We start from the raw sequence: 17,133 nt of genomic DNA, 5'->3' as shown, positions 1-17,133 counted from the left end.
GATAGTTAAGTCTTTTTTCGCTCAGCCGAGCCTTCTCTGTTGCTGTTGGAGCAGCCTGTGTCAGTCACCTCTTTTAGACCCGACTCCTGAACTCACTCACTCATCCGGGCATGCACTGCGGTCTCAAGAGGAAACGCAGCTTTTTGATATAAAGTTTTTCTTGTTCCCGAATACAAATATTTTTTAAAGTATTTGTTCGAAATAAGTATTCGTAAAAAACACATTATTTGTGCCTTTCCGAATACCGTATTCGGGTTCGGCTCCACCCCTAATTTGCAATATTATACAGTTTTGCACATTGTTACATTATTATATGGTGTTGTTCATTTGAGCTATGTTTCTTTGAATTAGGACTGGACGATATGGCAAAAATTTATATCCCGATATATTTCTAAATTTTGGTCGATACGATATAATTCCGATATCGATATGGACAATATTAAAAAGCCTCAGGAAAAAACTGCCGAGGACACACACAATGGATGTCTGCAAACTGAATTTGCAAAGTCTATAATACCTCCAGGCTCCTCCTATTAAAATTATATATATTTTTTTTTAAATAAAAACAGTACAAAAAAAAGGTTCACTTTTTATTTGTATTTAGCCTTTACAAACAAGAAATGTGAAATAAACTATCAAATAAATAAAATTCTCTTCAGGTGGGGTGGTGCTCTGGATAACTGTTTTCGTCATGTAATTGGATTGCACTTTGTCAGGCCTCTACCCTAAGACCTGTCCAACTTGGGTGTCCCACCTGAAGGCTAAGCTTCTGCTGGTGTAGCTCTTAGTAGAGGTCGACCGATGTATCGGTTTTGCCGATTAATCGGCACCAATAGTTGATTCCCGGAACTATCGGTTATCGGCAAAAATCCACGCCGATAGTTTTTCCGGGTTGCGTCAGAGCTGAAGCGGCTGAGAACGGTCCGTTGTCCTTATACAGTGCGAGAGCCAACATATATATCTATGGCAAGAGCCGCCTCTATAGGCAAAAATCGCTGTAAAGCACATGCTTTTGTTTTGACACGTGATACTGTTAGTTGCAAGGAGAGCGCAAGCTGCCTGGAGAGAGCGCGGTGCACGGACAACGCTGACACTTCAAATGCACGTTTAAAACAGACAGCGAAAAGGTATGTATACAGTACACTACAGTACATGTTTTCATCTCAATATAAAGTAATTCATTTGTTGATTAGATTCTGCATTGGAGAAAGAACAGCAGTATGTTTGTCGACAAGGCTGAGAGGACGCTAACATTAGCAGTACATCAAGCGGTTAAAATAATGTGGCAAAAATACACGCAAGTCCGACCCAAATGTTTAATGTCATGATTGTTACCATCAGGAATGCATTCGATTTCAGTTCTTTTTATCTTCAGGCACAGGGTGCGATTTGCCGGGGGGATGGGGGGATCCGACTGGAGCGCTTCGAAACAGTGAATCTTTTTGCGACGCAGTGTTTTACTGATTCGGAGTTTCAAAAAGCTCTGTTGATACTTTGCTCACCTTCTCTATATAATATATTTGTTGTTTGAAATTAAATCATTACTATTATAGGCCTAACTTACGATGTTTTTATTAAATTTGTTATCACGTAATACAGCTCCCTTCGTATTAAAACCATTTCATGACGTGACACTCATTATCTGGTTCTTGCCTAAAAAGACGGGTATATAATGAGCGTTGTTAACAGATTACACAAACAGTTTGGTCAACCTCTGCCTATGGAGAGAGAAAAAAGTTTTCAAAATAGAAGCAAATATAGTGGGAGACTACACATATAATATACATTTATATAATTAATATTATATATAATTATAATATTATATAATTATTATTATAATTCATTTTGTATGTAACTTTTTTTTTATTTATTTGGAGTGTTACTTTTTCTTTCAGTTTGAAAGCATGTCTTTAATTTACCTCAATATTTATTAATATATTCATATTTATTTAATATAGCACATTTTCATGATTCAGTACTGTTTTTTTGTTTGGTTTTTGTAATAAAGTTTTGTACTATTTTACATGTAGTGTTGTGTTTTAATTTAGTTTTTTTTTTTTTTATCCAGTATCCATTTTAAAAACTATCGGTTAATTAATCGGTTATCGGCAAGTACGGACTAACCTAGCTATCGGTATCGGTAAAATTCAATATCGGTCGACCTCTAGCTCTTAGGGTAACTGAGGCACGCAAAGCCCCTGACTACAGTAAGGTGGCAATCCCTCAGGGGGAAAACTGAAAAGTAAAACAACAAAAAATAAAATAAAATATTCCTCATCAGATTAAAACAAGTAAAAACATGACGTTTACCTTAATTGGATGTCCTATATAAAACATATTTGAACCCAACAAAACACTCTTCACTATTGCCAATATTACCAAAACTAAAAAGGGTAGGCTAAGTTATGAAAAAGAAAAAATCAATTCACCGAGTCTTGAAATATAAAACTGAAAAATAGGATCGGTCAGGGTTCATTTCACTACATGTTGTACTTGTTATAACTATGTATGTGACGAATAAAGAATCTTGAAATCACAACGAACAAGTCGCTCAATGAGAATGAATGACGTAACCGACTGGCTAAGCTGCTTCTAGCGCCGAGGTGGTTAAAATGGTACGATCCACACTAGGGGTGTCTGAAATCGTTTTACATAACCTCACCTTGTAGGAAAATTTTATCTTTCTTTAAAAAAAAAAAAAAAGAAAAGAAAAATGTTAAGACCCCCCCCCCCAAACTGCTATTTTTGTCTATTTGGGGGGGTCTTGATCGGGGGGTACAGTATTCGAACCATGATCTCACGAGTCGCTATGATTTTGACGAGAGAGATTGCTGCTTCCTCTACATCTCCCGCAATCGCGCAGCTCATTTCGCTCTGCCCTGCCTACTGAGAAACTGGCTCATTTGCATACTAACAGTGATTGGATGTTTAGCTGGGGGGAGGGTGAGTGGGGGTCTCTGCCCAGTGCCGTGTGAGCCTGCGCACAAACACAACGCGGAGGGAAAGAGCGAACAAGAAGTGAAACTTATCATCTCGTTTGTGCCTTTTTCAGTGGATTTTTCAGCTACTGTAGTAAATCTTGTCCACATTCAGTTTGTGAGTAATTATTATTTTCTTCCTCAACTTCTAAAAGTTTGATTTAAGGGGGCAGGACGTTTGCTTAAGGTGGCGCTGCCCCTTCTTGCCCCTGCTTAGAGCCGGCCCCGACATACATGTTGGCTAACAAAAGGCATATGTGCACCAACTAACAGCAGAGATTTACCAGTATACAATAAAAACCACCGTCGTTTCTCAATACAAACCTTTAATTATATTCTCCAACATTGAAAATACAAAGATCGCTCACAAAATCATAAAAAACCTGCGGGGTGTACTGTAGTTCGTTTTTACAAAAAGCTAACCAGTGTCAAAATTAAATTCACGAGTCATTTCGCTCTGACACAGCTCTGAAAAGTATCATACACGCGGTTACTATGGTTTCTTTACAAAGTCTAAAATGCTTTGTTGCTTTTGCCTTTAACAGTCTGCTTGAAAACAAATGCTTCAATATTATTTATGCTGTCTAAAAAAGTTTGACCTGGATCGCGTTTCACAGCTGCGTTGTTCAGCAAATTACCATGCGAATGCGATTTGAATACGCGCTGTTTAGCACTTGTGATACATTTTTAAAAGCCGGCGAATCGTCACGGGGATCGAGATAACCGAAGTGGCGATTTTGGCCCTATTTTGTGCTCGAGATATTAGGGTTCGGCAACATAAAAGAATCGACATAACCGATGAGAAAATGCTAAGACAAAGAGGGAATTTGGCGGTTCCCTCTATACATTTGGTATATTCAAATGTATATCGAAATATCGGAAATGTGTTTAAAAATCGTATCACCATTATTGAAAAAAATTCTATCGCGATATATATTGATATCGAATTATTGTCCAGCCCTACTTTGAATAGTTGAAAATCAATAACCTTTTATAATTTTAAGGGAATTTTGTATGTAAACAGTAAAATTTGTATTTGTTTACTAATATTGTTTATTTCCATGTATTTATTATTCATTCCAGAATATGGTTATTTTTATTATTATTTTGATTAGTACATTATTATATGGAACAGCATTGTGAAACTATAATATTGATAATTAGATTAGATTAGATTGACTTTATTAATCCCACAATGGGGAAATTCTTTTAGAAACAGCAGCAATAATGAAAAAGACAGTAAAAAAAGAAATTATCGATATCGGTCAATACAGGAAAAAATACCGTGATAATTTTTTTTGCCATGTCGCCCAGCTCTATTTTGAATGGTAAAACTTTGCTCAGCATCAACATTGTGAACCAGAAACAAAGATCTAATGGACACCTAAATCTTCTGCGTTCAAACGGAATAGAACCTGGTGGTCAAGACATAGTAGAAGGAGCATTTCTTCGTTTACTAGGTCTTGCTGCTTGTTGCTTTTGTTCTCTAACTGTGTACACATGGTGGAAATACTCATCATGGAGCAAAGTTTCCATCATCAGGGTGAGTGAACACTGCAGTGAAGGATTTCGTTATCCATTCTACCCCAGGGGTGATTTAAGTGTGCGACCAGCATTGGCTGCACTTCCCTCTCAGCATCTGAATTTGTTTGCACCAAGGCCCATGTTCCAAATCTGCTCCTGGCCCATCGCTCGGACCCTGCTCCAGCACCGACGAGCTGAATACCCTGAAGTGGAGGTCCATTTTCGCTCCAGTGATGGAGCCAGCCTAGCAGAAACATTCTTGGTGGAAATTGTGGTAATTCATTTGTCCAGCAGCAATTCTGGGAAAATCTGGGCTATACTAGGAGGGATTTGGATAAATTCCAGCTTGTTGCTAATTCTTCGCATGTGGGAATAAAAACATTTTTTTTTTTTACTATATTTTGCTGAGTGGTTGTCTTGTGTTCCTCTGTGCTCTGTGGCTGGTTCATGGCTCGCTTCCAGGCCATCCCCACCCCCCAGGTCCCCACGATGGCCGGTGTCTATGTTTACGCCTTTCTGATGGAATTCCCCCTGGCGACCTTTATGCCAGTGCTGATGGCAAGCACCATGCGTCACGGTTGCTACTGGCCCCGTCTCGTGTTCCTGATTGTTCTGCGTGTGCGCCTGGCTCACTCTACACTCCGTCCTTTAAACAACTGGCGTAGCCTTCAGCTGGCAGCTGCCAGACTACTCCCCTGTGTGGCATTGTGTGCCGGCATGATACTCTCGCCTGGCAGATTGACAGCAGGAAGAGGGCATGAAGCCTTTACTAGTGTCCTGTTAGGACAAAAGTAGTAACTCCCCCATCTTACATGATGCATCAGTACTAAGCAGATTTGCCTTTTTCTCCCTCGAAACTCCCTAAATCACAATCTACTGGAGCATCTGTTCTAAAACTTGGCCAAAGAGGACTTAGTGCAACAAAACAGTTGCCGCAGAATATCGGCGTTAGAGAACTGACAGGTTAAGTGGGCCGGGTGGAAAGTCGATACCATTGTAATTGGGCCTGGGTTGCGGGGGTGTGTGTGGCCGCCGGTGTGTGTTTCTTGTGTCAGATTCCTCTATCCTCGAGCTTCAAATAGCGTTGTTCAGCTATGCAGGATTGACTTCCCTTCACTGCATTTGAAAGAATGTGTGTTTCTGTGTGTGTGTGTTTGGCTGCAGGATTCCAGCAGGCCCACATGCTTCTTGCACATGCTCTGGCGGTAACAGCGTGCAGAATATTCTGCCTGCCTGTCTTAATGAGCTCTTACTGCTGGGCGGCTGAGCCGACACATTCCTCTGTGAGCTGTCAAAGGCCTGCTTTTTACACAGCTGTCGGCTCTTAGTTCTGGACCACAGGTTCATCCGGCTTTTAGTGTGGCACTGGAATCTAGGTCAACAGTCACCCTTTTGGTGTAGGGTCTCAGAAAATGGCATGGCCATTGGCCGGTGGTTCAAGCTGCCCCCCTCTGATGGGCATGTGAATTTTAGGAGTGGGTGCTTGTTACGCGAACCCCCGTTTACAGCCGTGACATTTCTAATGTCTATGTTCCTGTCGGATGCTGACTGAACCACCACAGGTGCCGTTGTGCTCTGCCAGATTATAGGCTGGTGCTGGGAGGAAGCTGGACCAACAGCATTAGTGTGCCATCCTTAGTTATCCTCAGAGGCAGCAGGGAGGAGTATCCCTTAATTACAGAACTTATCTTTGACTTTCATGTACTTTGTGTTGTGCTGCAATAGCAAGGTCCTTCATTCCATAATGGACGGCACGTGCGGTGGGTCGAGACAGTCGCAGATGCCTCTCTCTCCTTTCCTTATTAAGCTGACTGTGCTCTGATTTATGTATTTATCATTCTCAGTGGAAGTGGAAATGATGCAGGACCTTCTGCTGGGGGTGCATGACCTCACAGATGGTTTCCTAAACCAGGGTACGGCAGCAGACAGACCGGCTTGTTTATCAGACATCACTGTTTAAAGAAAAAAAACAGAAACAAATCCGGCTGTGTGTGTGGCTCGTCCAGCAAGTGGTATATGTGTGTGTCCCTAGGAAGAGAGGGTCTTATCTGATGTAGCCTCTGGAGTCCTGATACTCTGTGGATTGGAGACCATTCATGAAATTGTGCTGAAACCTCACATAAGTACAGTGGACAAGTGCCATGGATCTGTGTTCTTCAAAAAAGATTTAGTCTATTCCTCAGTATCTGTGCATATGTTGAAATTGGGATAGTATGTCTTGAGTGCCTCGCTTGTGCAAATATGGTTGTGGGAATGTACCGCCTTTTTGTAAAGCCATAGGATACTCTGTGTGCCTCTCTCAAGGTTTCGTTCATGCTTTTATGCTGCGTGTATGTGTCTCAGAGAGCATGCAGCAGGTGAAAGCTCAAGGTGAACCCCTTTCAGGAATGTGTGTATCTGACCTGCATCTGAAACAAGGCACAGAACAAAGCAGCCTTAGAGAAAGTGGCCACATTCAAACAGTCTTTCTCATGGTCCTCCTCACTCAGATGCTGCTTGCCTCTAAGGACTCACACTTTGCCTGGTTGTTCTGTACGATGCCCAAGCACGATTGTCCCCCCCTCCCCACTCCCCCCGCTGGTCTGCGCTCACATTGCACTTGGTCCAAGCACGCTTTTGTCATCACCGTGCGACATTTTTGTGTTGAAGAAAACTTTGGAGGGGAAGCGCTATTGCATAATGGAATTCATGATTAATATCCTTATTTTGTGGCTTATTTTGAGTCATTTTGGGCATGATAACACTCACACACACTTATCAAGTATGCAACGCATCAAATTTTTATTTATTCATGCTGCACCAAATATGAGTGTTTGTGCAGACTAGTGTTGCTTGGGACACAGGTCCTGAAAAGGTACAGTGGTACCACATTTTTGAAAGCTGTTCAGTATTACATTTCTTCAGTGTCAGTACTAATTACATTATTACAGACATTGTTAAGTGCTTTCACACTGAAGTCCCTGCACTTTCTCAACCTGATTCTTTTGTAGCTCCTGGTCACTTCTGGGTCGCTTTTATACAATACAACAAGAACTGGGACCTTTATGCTAAATAAGCTTGAGAAATGCAAAAAGTTCGTAGGTTAGACTTCACACATAATTTCACACATAAAGTTGAAAAGTACCTAGTGTGGAGTACGTATAGCGTCTTGCTCAATTCCTATTTAAATGTATAAATAAATGATTATAAACATGCTGTCAACCTTGGACCACTTCTGGCCCGGAAGTATCAGCAGTAAGTTGCTGTGGTTGGTTGACTACTTCTGAGGAACTACAGTTGGGCAGAGTGTGAACATGACAAAAGTCCCTGGTTCCGGAAAAAGGTTCTTGTTCCAGAAAAAAGCTCCGGCAGTTTGAAAGCGCCTAATATGTTTGAACCACTGTAGAAACTCAGTTATACCCTATGTCAGAATTGCATGCATCATATATAGAATATAAAAATGTCAGCTACAAGTCAGTGATTTATGTAAGGGATCTTATAGCAAGATCTTATAATACAGCAAACAGGCTACGTTAACATCAAACTAGCATCTGTACCTACAGCTTATTATGCTATGCTGTGTTTTGAGCAATTACATAATCAAGCATAATGCAGTGCATGGGAATTTTATGTTTATTGAGCAGAAGAAACTGCTGTAACGTTTATGGGCGCTTCTATTATCCGTTTGCAATTTTTTTTTCTATTTTACAGTGGAAGGTAAAGTTGATGAGTTTGGTCACGTATGTGTCATTCGCATCATTGACGTTATGTCTGTGTTCTGTACCTGGGCAAGGTTAGCGGTTGCACCACTTCTGTACCATGCCCGAGTCCAACTGATCATGCTCTGGCCCATCTCTCTAAGCGGGCTAGGGCATGCTTAAGCATACCATGCCCAGACATGGTAAGGAGAAAGCACACTAATCAAGCGAACTGGACTTGCGAAGTGAAATGTGCTTGGGCATGGTACGGATTGGCTAGTGTGAGTACATCCTATGGGCGGTTTTCCACCTCACCAGGTACCGTGCTTTTGGTACTTCGAGAAAGTACTTAAAGTATGGTTCTTCAAGGTGTTGTACCTGGTATTTTGTACTGAATTCAAAGAATGTCTTGTATATTATTTGGCTTGGTAATACCAACACTGCATGTTATGCACATGCAGTTCTTACATCGCTAGTCAGCTATATTAAAGACAAAGCTATATTGACAAAGAAAGCATTTCAAGTCATATCCTGAAATACCAAAGAAGTACCCCAAAGAAGTACTTTTGGTACTGGAATTTTTGGTACTGGTAATCAACCGAAAGTCAATGGAAAACCAAAATAACGGTACCAGAAGTACGGTACTTAATGTGGTGGAAAAGCACCCTAAGTGGCCATGGCAGGGTTGTTGGCCTCAAATGAAGAGGGAGAGAGGTGTTGCTGGAGAGAGTGGAGATGGAGAGAATGCTGCTGATTTAATGAACGTATTTCAGTCAGTATGTTTACACACCATACAGCTAATTCGAGCTACAGTTATAGCTCGACTATGCAATTTGATCGGACTACTGTCCTTGTCCCAGTATAAATTCACGGGAGGGGAATTGATTTATTGGCCAAAGTATGTTTGACTCCGCTACAATAGGTGGCAATATCGCTCAGTTCAGCTTGTTAGTATTGGGCTTTTTCCGGTTGACCTGTTGAGTCTCAGACATAAAAATATAAAATAATAATGGGTGTGTGGACAAATGAAGTTACACAAGCTTTAATTGCGATCTGTTTGGAAGAAGAAATGCAACAAGATCAGGATAGCATAACAAGAAATAAAATTTTGTATAATATACTATGACAGCACGGTATTGAAAGAGTCTGATCTTAATCTAGCTGACTATGTAAGAATTGGATGTGCATAACATGATGTTGGTATTAATATCACATAGGGGTGGGTGATATAACCAAAATCTTCTATCACGGTAGAAGCAATTTTCTACCTCGATAACGATATATATCACAATATAGCAATTTGTATCTGGAAATGCATAAATAAAAATTCAAACACAAAGAAACTGTTTTATATAATGTAATTTTATTTAAAATTGCAGCATTACTTTAAGTAAAAAAAAAACAACCATACTGTTTATTGCAATGTATTGTACTGCATTTTTTGACATATTCGTTTGGATGCTTGGATTTGAGATGATAGAAAAGGTTTGATGTGTTTTCACCGCTTGCTAAAACAGTGCTCTTGCATACCTTGCAAATCACGTTCGTCTCATTCGTATTCACTTTTCCTATACTGAAACCAATTCCACACCAGAGCATGTGAGCGTAGCGGAGCGGTGAGAATTTCCGCACCTCGCTCACGAGGCTGTTGGCTCCGCCCGCTCCTCCGCTGTAATTCGCACTACGCCGCTCCGCTCAACACCGTTCCTCGCTCCACTAAAATGTCCTCCCGCTCCAGTCAAATCGCTCCACGCTCGCTCCAATTTAAAAGAGGGACAAATAATCTGCATGCCTAACAAATGTCACCTTAATCCGAAGCCTTATGTCATAAAGAAATATGAGCAACGGCAACATTGCCAGTCAGAACAGAAAATATTTATTTTTAAGCAACCTATCGGCAACAACGGACAGGTTTGGAAATGGCATTCCACACAAAAATAGGCTTAAAAATAAAGGAATCAGTGGGTTTAATAGCCTAAAGAATATACAGACACGTTTTAAATTCCTCAATTTTTTTCTGTTGATGCAGCACGTCTCTAAAATAAAATTTTACGTTACGTGAAATAAAAAAAAAATCTTATTAGACCTACTTTGAATGACAAAACGAATTTATTTGATTACCAATATTTATTTTATAGGCTTTTATACTTTATAGACTTGATATGCTACAAGTTACAACCATATAAAACTTGCACGCGTTTTGCTCTGGCTTCCGCTTGTTCGCGTAGCACACTCATGTTTCTGAGAAAAGTGATTCCAAAGTGAATCTTTACTCACTGAAACAGTTTCACCACATTGTTGTTCTTGCTGTACATTCTTGTCATCTATATGTTTGATAAGAATAGTACACTTGTATGATTTATCAGTTTCCTTTGTGAAATACTTTGCGAATTCCATCTCGGCCAATTTGTGTAACAGTCTTGATAATTGTACAGATGAATTCTGCGTAGATTTGGGCACGCCTCAGAATTGTAGTGTAAGCGGTATCAGAGCGAAATTGGAGCGAGACAAAGCGACTGCTCCAGTCTTAATTAGAAAACCCGCTCCGCGCTCTGACCAAATTCCGCCCGCTCCGCTCCTCGCTCACGCTCCGCTCAGCTCACATGCTCTGTTCCACACCACAGACGATGCACCTTTTTTCTTTACAATCTCCTCCTTGTTGGTTTCGTCACATGTAAGCAAACTCACCGCTGCACCGTCTTCTTCCATTGTCGAAGTGAATGTGTATTGCGTGGTTACCCAACGTGCAACGTCACGTGATCTCAATCGCGATTAAGACGATAGACCAAAATCTCTATCGGTTGACAAATTTCTACCGGTTAGTCGAGTCTACCGGTATATCGCCCACCCCTAATATCACATGTCGCCTCATGTTGTGATGTCATTCTGCACCAGTACAGGTTTTTACAACAGGGGAAAACCAACACCTTGAAGCACCTTGGTACCTACTTGAAGTACTAAAAGCACGGAATCTGGTGCGGTGGAAAAGCCCCCTTTAGTTGAGCGATTAACTGGACAGCTTTGCAGTGTTGTACATTTCATACATGCTGTATGTTCTCTGCTATGCTCCAAACTACTTCTGAGTACCAGCTTCTTCTGTTACTACCAAAGGGATACTGTGGAGCATGAGCAGAGCACCTAGGCCAGTTTGAATCTGATTGAACATATACATGCAAGAGTAAATCGGCTCCCAATCGCATTATCTGGGTGTCTTAGTTCGACTTTGAGAAATTCGACTTGGTGTGATTTCAGTCGGACCGTCATACTTTAAAAGTGCAGTTTTAGTCAGACTAACTCAATAATTTGATTTTCTTAGTATGTATGTAAACGTACTGATTGGCAGCTCAGGGCCCTAAACCTGTTTCCTCCCTGAGTCCCGCATTTGTTTCCAAACCCTGCTCAGCCTACACCTTTACACCCACACCCAGCCATCTCCCCCCCCGATTTCCATACCGATGGACAACTTACAAAACTTGACAGATTAACAGTGCCAGAGAGTTAGTGACGGGGCTGGTGCTGCACCAGGGCCCCTAAAGAGTCTGTGAAGTGGCTCGTCTTTAAATGGAGTGCATGGCTTTTATGGCAGCGCTCAGTCATATGGTGGTAATAGCAGTCTGGCACTGTGGGTAATTCGATCTGGAAATTGACCAGCCATCGCTTCACTCGGCTCCCCACTCAGCCCGGAATGACGAGAGGAGGCTGTCTGATGGACTCCCTTTCATTGGCTGCGATGTCATTTCCTGTGCTCACAGGCTTGAAGGTTGAAGCAGATGAAAGCCAGTGTTTAGTGGAATAAGACTGCTCAGTCTGAGGTTTCAGGATGCACTCGATGGACTTGACTTGGATTGGGCCCATAGCTAGTGGTGATGTCACACTCTTCTTATTGGTTAGCTGAACTGTCTGTGTACTCTGCCCTATAAGACCTGGTCAAGATGGACGTGGGGAGGAAGTCCCCCTAATACTGGATTAAAAAAATACCCTAACTGTTTGGCTTCAAGGTTTCATTGCACCTTGAAGTGGGATATGCTGATTAAACATGTGTCTTGCTCTGCCTAATTGCTTCCTTGGGAATTAGTGCTCGGTTTACTCGGTTTATGCTCAGCTTTGTTCAGTCGCCTCTCAAAGACTGAAACCAAAGCTCTGTAACTTGGGTTTGTCTCTCCTGGTGGTGGGGGGGGGGGGGTTGCTTATTCATCTATGGCCGCAGTTCCTGCTTACCCAGGCAGATGGATCAAACCAGCCTGGTAGAAATTAGCACTGGGGGATTGAGGCCTGTGCTCCCCTCTGTTAGGGCATACTCAGACTTGATCAAGTTGTCTCGTACTGTGCCTCATACTGGCCTGTACTTGCATTGCGCTTAAAGTTCTGGGCCCAAGCATGCTTTCATCATCCTTATGCAGCTTTTTGTGTTTGACAAAACATAGGAAGAAAATAGCTATCACACAGTACTGATCACCTAAGGCAGTTTTCCACCACACCAAGTACTGTACTTTTGTTACTGTACTTTTGGTACTTACCCTTTTCCATTGACTTTCGTTCGAGTTCCAGTACCAAAAGTACCTGGGGTACTTCTTTGGTACTTCAGTACTTTGGGGTGGGACTTGAAATGTTTTCACTGAAACACAATACAGCCACAATCTTAAAATCTTACATCAGAAAATGAAGTAAAAAAAATATATTAATTAAAAAGAACAGATATAAATAAATCAGGATGGAATGATAAGAAACTAAAAAAGTATTTTATTTAATATACTAAGGACAGTATGTATATTGATTTTGTTGTAAAAAATATTGGGGGTATTTTTAAAGCAAAAAGGAGTTCATAAATTTCTCACAAACCTGTCTAGGAGTGATCTAAACAGCAAGGATGAAAATTATTATGGTTGTCTTGAAGAATGCATGCATCGCTTATGCAAAAGCAGTCAAGGTAAACTTTAAACTGATTTTGAAACATATTAGATAATCTATAAAAGGAATAATTAAAATTGTAATGATAGCTACGTTTTTTTCCCTATGACGAAGTATAAATGTTTTAGCCAAACAAACTCTCTGCGCTGTAATGCCCGTACAGAATTGCATATTAATGATAATATAATAACATAATAAGAATAGTGTCCGCATAACATACGATGTTGGTGTTAATATCGCACCTTGCCCAGCCCTATAACATACTACAGCAATTTTTCGAATTCAATACAAAATACCCTGCCTCACGTTGTGATGTCATTTGGCACCGGTACCAGTTTTTATACCAGTGGAAAACCAACACCTTGAAGTACTGTATTTTTGGTATTTTCGCGGAGTACCAAAAGTACGGTACCTGGTGCAGTGGAAAAGCGCCCCTAGTGTGAGTTCACCCTTACGCCTAGTGGACTGGCCTGTAACAGTGAGGTCAGACTCAACTGCAGGGATTTTCTGCATGTTTTCTTGGTGTTCTTTAAGCAACCCCCCCAGCTACCCAAGTAATTGGCTAGCTACTCTTAAAGGTACCCTGAAAAATGATAAATAGTGTGCCAAACCTCTGTGTGAAATGTTAATTTTCAGACATACTTTGTATTTGTATGTATGATAGAACATTCTCACACAAGTGTTGATAACCACCCACACATACTACAAGTGGTCTTGGTCGCATTAATTTCTCATGCAGAATACAGGCACGCTGATAAACCGGAGTGGACTGTCAGGAATTGGATTCACTTCCAGATCTGACGTGCATGGCTTCTCTGCTTCTGAGTTAATGTATAAGTCTATTAAGAAAATAATGTGCTGTGATCCACTTATACAAGACAAGACCAGTCCTATATCTACTGCTTCCCTGCAGGTCAGCTGACCTGACATTTAATACCTCCCTATGACTGACTGGCAGGATTTTCCTCACTTCGTCTGGCTCTGCTTGATTCGACAGGTTTTTTCCCCTCATATAAAAATGAAAAGATTAAATCTTCTTCTTTGTCTTCTAATTATTATTATTATTACTGCATAAAGGTGCAGGCCAAATTTGTCATTTGCATGCTAGAAATTGGGATTTGTGGAATGCAGTCCGTTGCATTTGCTAAGGGAAATCGTATTTGACCCTAGTTGTACATAAAATTAGCGTTATGCTGAACAGAATGGTGTACGAATTTCGCATTTGTGCATGAAGACATACAGAAGATATGTTTTTCAGTCGCTCTTTGCAGTGATGCTGTCTAGCCTGGACTACGGCCCCAGTGTCTGTATGTGTCCCGCTAGCTCTTAGATCCTCTCTTGGCTTTGATCCCGGTGGCAAACAACCTGTACGGATGGGAGGAGCGGAGAAGGCGGATTGGGGCCGCATCACAGAAGACAGCAGCGGGATGGGCAGGCCTGGCCTCTAAGAATCTGCTGCATCGACAGCAAAACTCAACCTTGAGTATTTTGCAGATGTTGCATCAAGGCTCTGAGTGCAGTGATGTAAGGAAGGATTATGGAGAGGAGAATAGGTGCATGTTCCTGGAGGTCCCAGAGCCTCCTCCCTGGTCTTTGTGAGATGTTTCTGTTCCCTGGGTGGGACGTGGCTGTGGGGTGTCTCTTGGCACAGATTTGAACTTAATCGCATTTGTGTTGGTTTGGGGGTTGGGGGTGGTGAAGTGGGGGTTGCCTAACTGAGCCAGGAAAGCGGCTGATTTTGAAAGCCACAGTTGGGACCCCTTGGGTACGTTGTCCTGTGTCTTGTATCATGCTATTGCTGCGCTTTGCCCTCATTACCATTGGCTTATTTGTCCTCAGTGCTATGCTTTCCTGCTGCAGGGCCCTCGGGTGAGCAGCAGTCTGTAGGGAGCTGAACCAGGTCGACACATAGGAGTCAGGAGGGGTCGGGCCCACAGCAATCGAGCTCAGGGGGCTCAGTCTGTTAGAGGGGAGGGTGGCCAGGGACTGAATGGTCTGCCACTTGCATTATGGGTAACTCCTTTGTACTTTTTCTCTCCTTGCCTGCTTTGATGTATCTTCAGTGAAATGAAAGTCCAGCACCAGTGGGCACCAGGGTTTGGTGTGTGTGCAGGCTCCTCCGTCCACTTGCTGCTTGCTGCATGAATGGCTTTTAATCTCCGTTCCCTATGATCTCTTCAGAGACGCTAATTGGAAAGTTTACAATCTGTTGATTGTGTGTCTGTGTCCATGCAGGTCACTCATTTTTTATTTATTTATTTTTTTGTCCACCTGCGTGTTTTCCACAGCTCTGCAGCTGTGAGGTCACATGTCTGCTGGCAACAGGGGTGCAAGAGCAAGGCCTGATTGAATTCCCTTCCGGGAGACACGCTGGACCTCGTGCTTCAGGACCACGTGACATGCATGCCTGAGGTGTGCTCCACCCCTCCCCACACCACCCCTCCTCAGGCCTCCTGTCTGCCCACCGTAGATATACTACTGTGATATATGATGAAGTATCTTTCCAGGTGCTGTGTCTCTGTCTGTGTGTGTGCATGCGTGTGTGTGCTGGTTCGCTGACATCCCTAAATCTTCTGTGACTTGATAGCCCACTATTGCTGTCTACTTCGCACGACTGGGTCACATGATGGCAGGTGGCATGGGCCCTGCTTCTCCCTCCCTCAAACGACGACGAGCATGATTGCTCGTCTGGCTGTGCAGTGATATTGGGGGCCTGCACCACATCATTAGCAGGCAGCCAAGGTGGTTCTGGCACGGGACCCGCAGTGGGCCTTTGTGTTCTTTGTGTTGTTACTGCTTAGGGCCCAGAACCTAGAAAAGGTTGCTGATGCTTTTGAATATGTATACACAGACAGCGCCATCATGATGGGTTCCTGTCCCGAACCCTCTTACAGCCCCAGTGTATCCATATCACAGATAAAGTTCCCCCACCTTACCGCTGTGCCATTCCCTTGCTCTGTAGCATCTCAGCTGTTTAAAAGAAAACGCACATGATCCCCTTGGTGTGGGTGGGCGTGCCCCAGCCCATGGGGCATGTTGACTCTGAGGCCCTACCTGCTAACAGTCCCTCTTGTCTGCAGGCCACATGGCCACGCCCATCCACAAGGATGCATCGAGAGCTCAGCGGCCTCGAGGCTTATGAAGGGGAGACCCAGAGCGAGTGTGTCCTCTGACAGGCCCAAGCTAGCTCCTCCTCGTACACACACACCGGCGCACATACACACATGAACATTCCAGGTATTCTTATCTTTGTAGGGACTCTCCATTAATTTCTTTGGGCATAACCCTAATCCCAACTATGACAACCTTAACCCTTACCCAGTTCTAACCTGAATCATAAGTAACCAAATAAAACACAAGACTTTTGGCTATTTTAGTTTTTTTTGCATTCACTGATTTATTAAAATTTAAAAAATGTCCCCACAAGGTATTAAATACAAAATACACACACACTCACACCGTGGGTGTATAAGTGGCCTATTATTCAGTCTTATCTGGCCGGATGGGATGTTTATCTTGAGCGGAGGAACAAAAAAGACAGGAGGCATCTAAAAGGAAGTGGCCCGAGGCCCCAGCATGGAGGGAGATCTTGTGAGCTTGTCTTGCTGTGTTAGGATGTCTTTCTGTGTCTGTGTGTGTCTGCCTGTTTGTGTGCTCACACCCCTGCCATTGCATGACGCCCGGGGTGACACACCCATCTTTCACGCCGCCCTTGTTCTTTTTGCCTTGCAGGACGCCTGCTGGAACATTGTGGGTGAAGACAGCTGCTGGATCTTCTGAGCCTTTTCAGGTACCCATGGTGCATGAGCTGTTGCTTGGTTTTGTCCAGCTGGTTACCAGAGCGGGTGTATCAGGAACAGCCAGCAGGTGACTGTGCCACAGGGGTCAAAGCCCAGGTATAAGTAGATCATCCACCTGGCTGATAAGATGTTGCACATTGTGATCGTGTTAAAGCAGAAATGGGTTGGGGGGGCATTTATTTAAAGTATTTTACCTTGTCTTTGATATCCCCTGATTTCATCAATTCAAAGAGGGAAACCTTTTCC

At 42.6% G+C, this 17,133-nt stretch overlaps 1 protein-coding gene across 11 annotated transcripts in view; it reads left to right on the top strand.

Annotated features, from left to right (window-relative positions):
* The window catches only part of tjap1 (tight junction associated protein 1 (peripheral)), a 79,744-nt gene that overhangs the window by 44,397 nt on the left and 18,214 nt on the right, over positions 1–17,133 (top strand). For 9 of the 11 annotated variants that reach the window (XM_023821457.2, XM_023821459.2, XM_023821452.2 and 6 more), the window contains exons 2-3: positions 15,376–15,499; positions 16,820–16,877. The gene's annotated coding sequence lies outside the window, so the exon portion shown is untranslated. Of the gene's footprint in view, positions 1–15,375; positions 15,595–16,819; positions 16,878–17,133 lie in introns of all 11 variants that reach the window. The other 2 variants (XM_023821461.2, XM_023821460.2) reach the window with 1 other exon arrangement.

The sequence above is a fragment of the Paramormyrops kingsleyae genome, chromosome 3 (genome assembly GCF_048594095.1).
Source record: "Paramormyrops kingsleyae isolate MSU_618 chromosome 3, PKINGS_0.4, whole genome shotgun sequence".
In the NCBI taxonomy this organism is placed as follows: domain Eukaryota; kingdom Metazoa; phylum Chordata; class Actinopteri; order Osteoglossiformes; family Mormyridae; genus Paramormyrops; species Paramormyrops kingsleyae.
The sequence above is the reverse complement of the archived record's forward strand: the minus strand, read 5'-3'. Positions and strand labels throughout refer to the sequence as shown.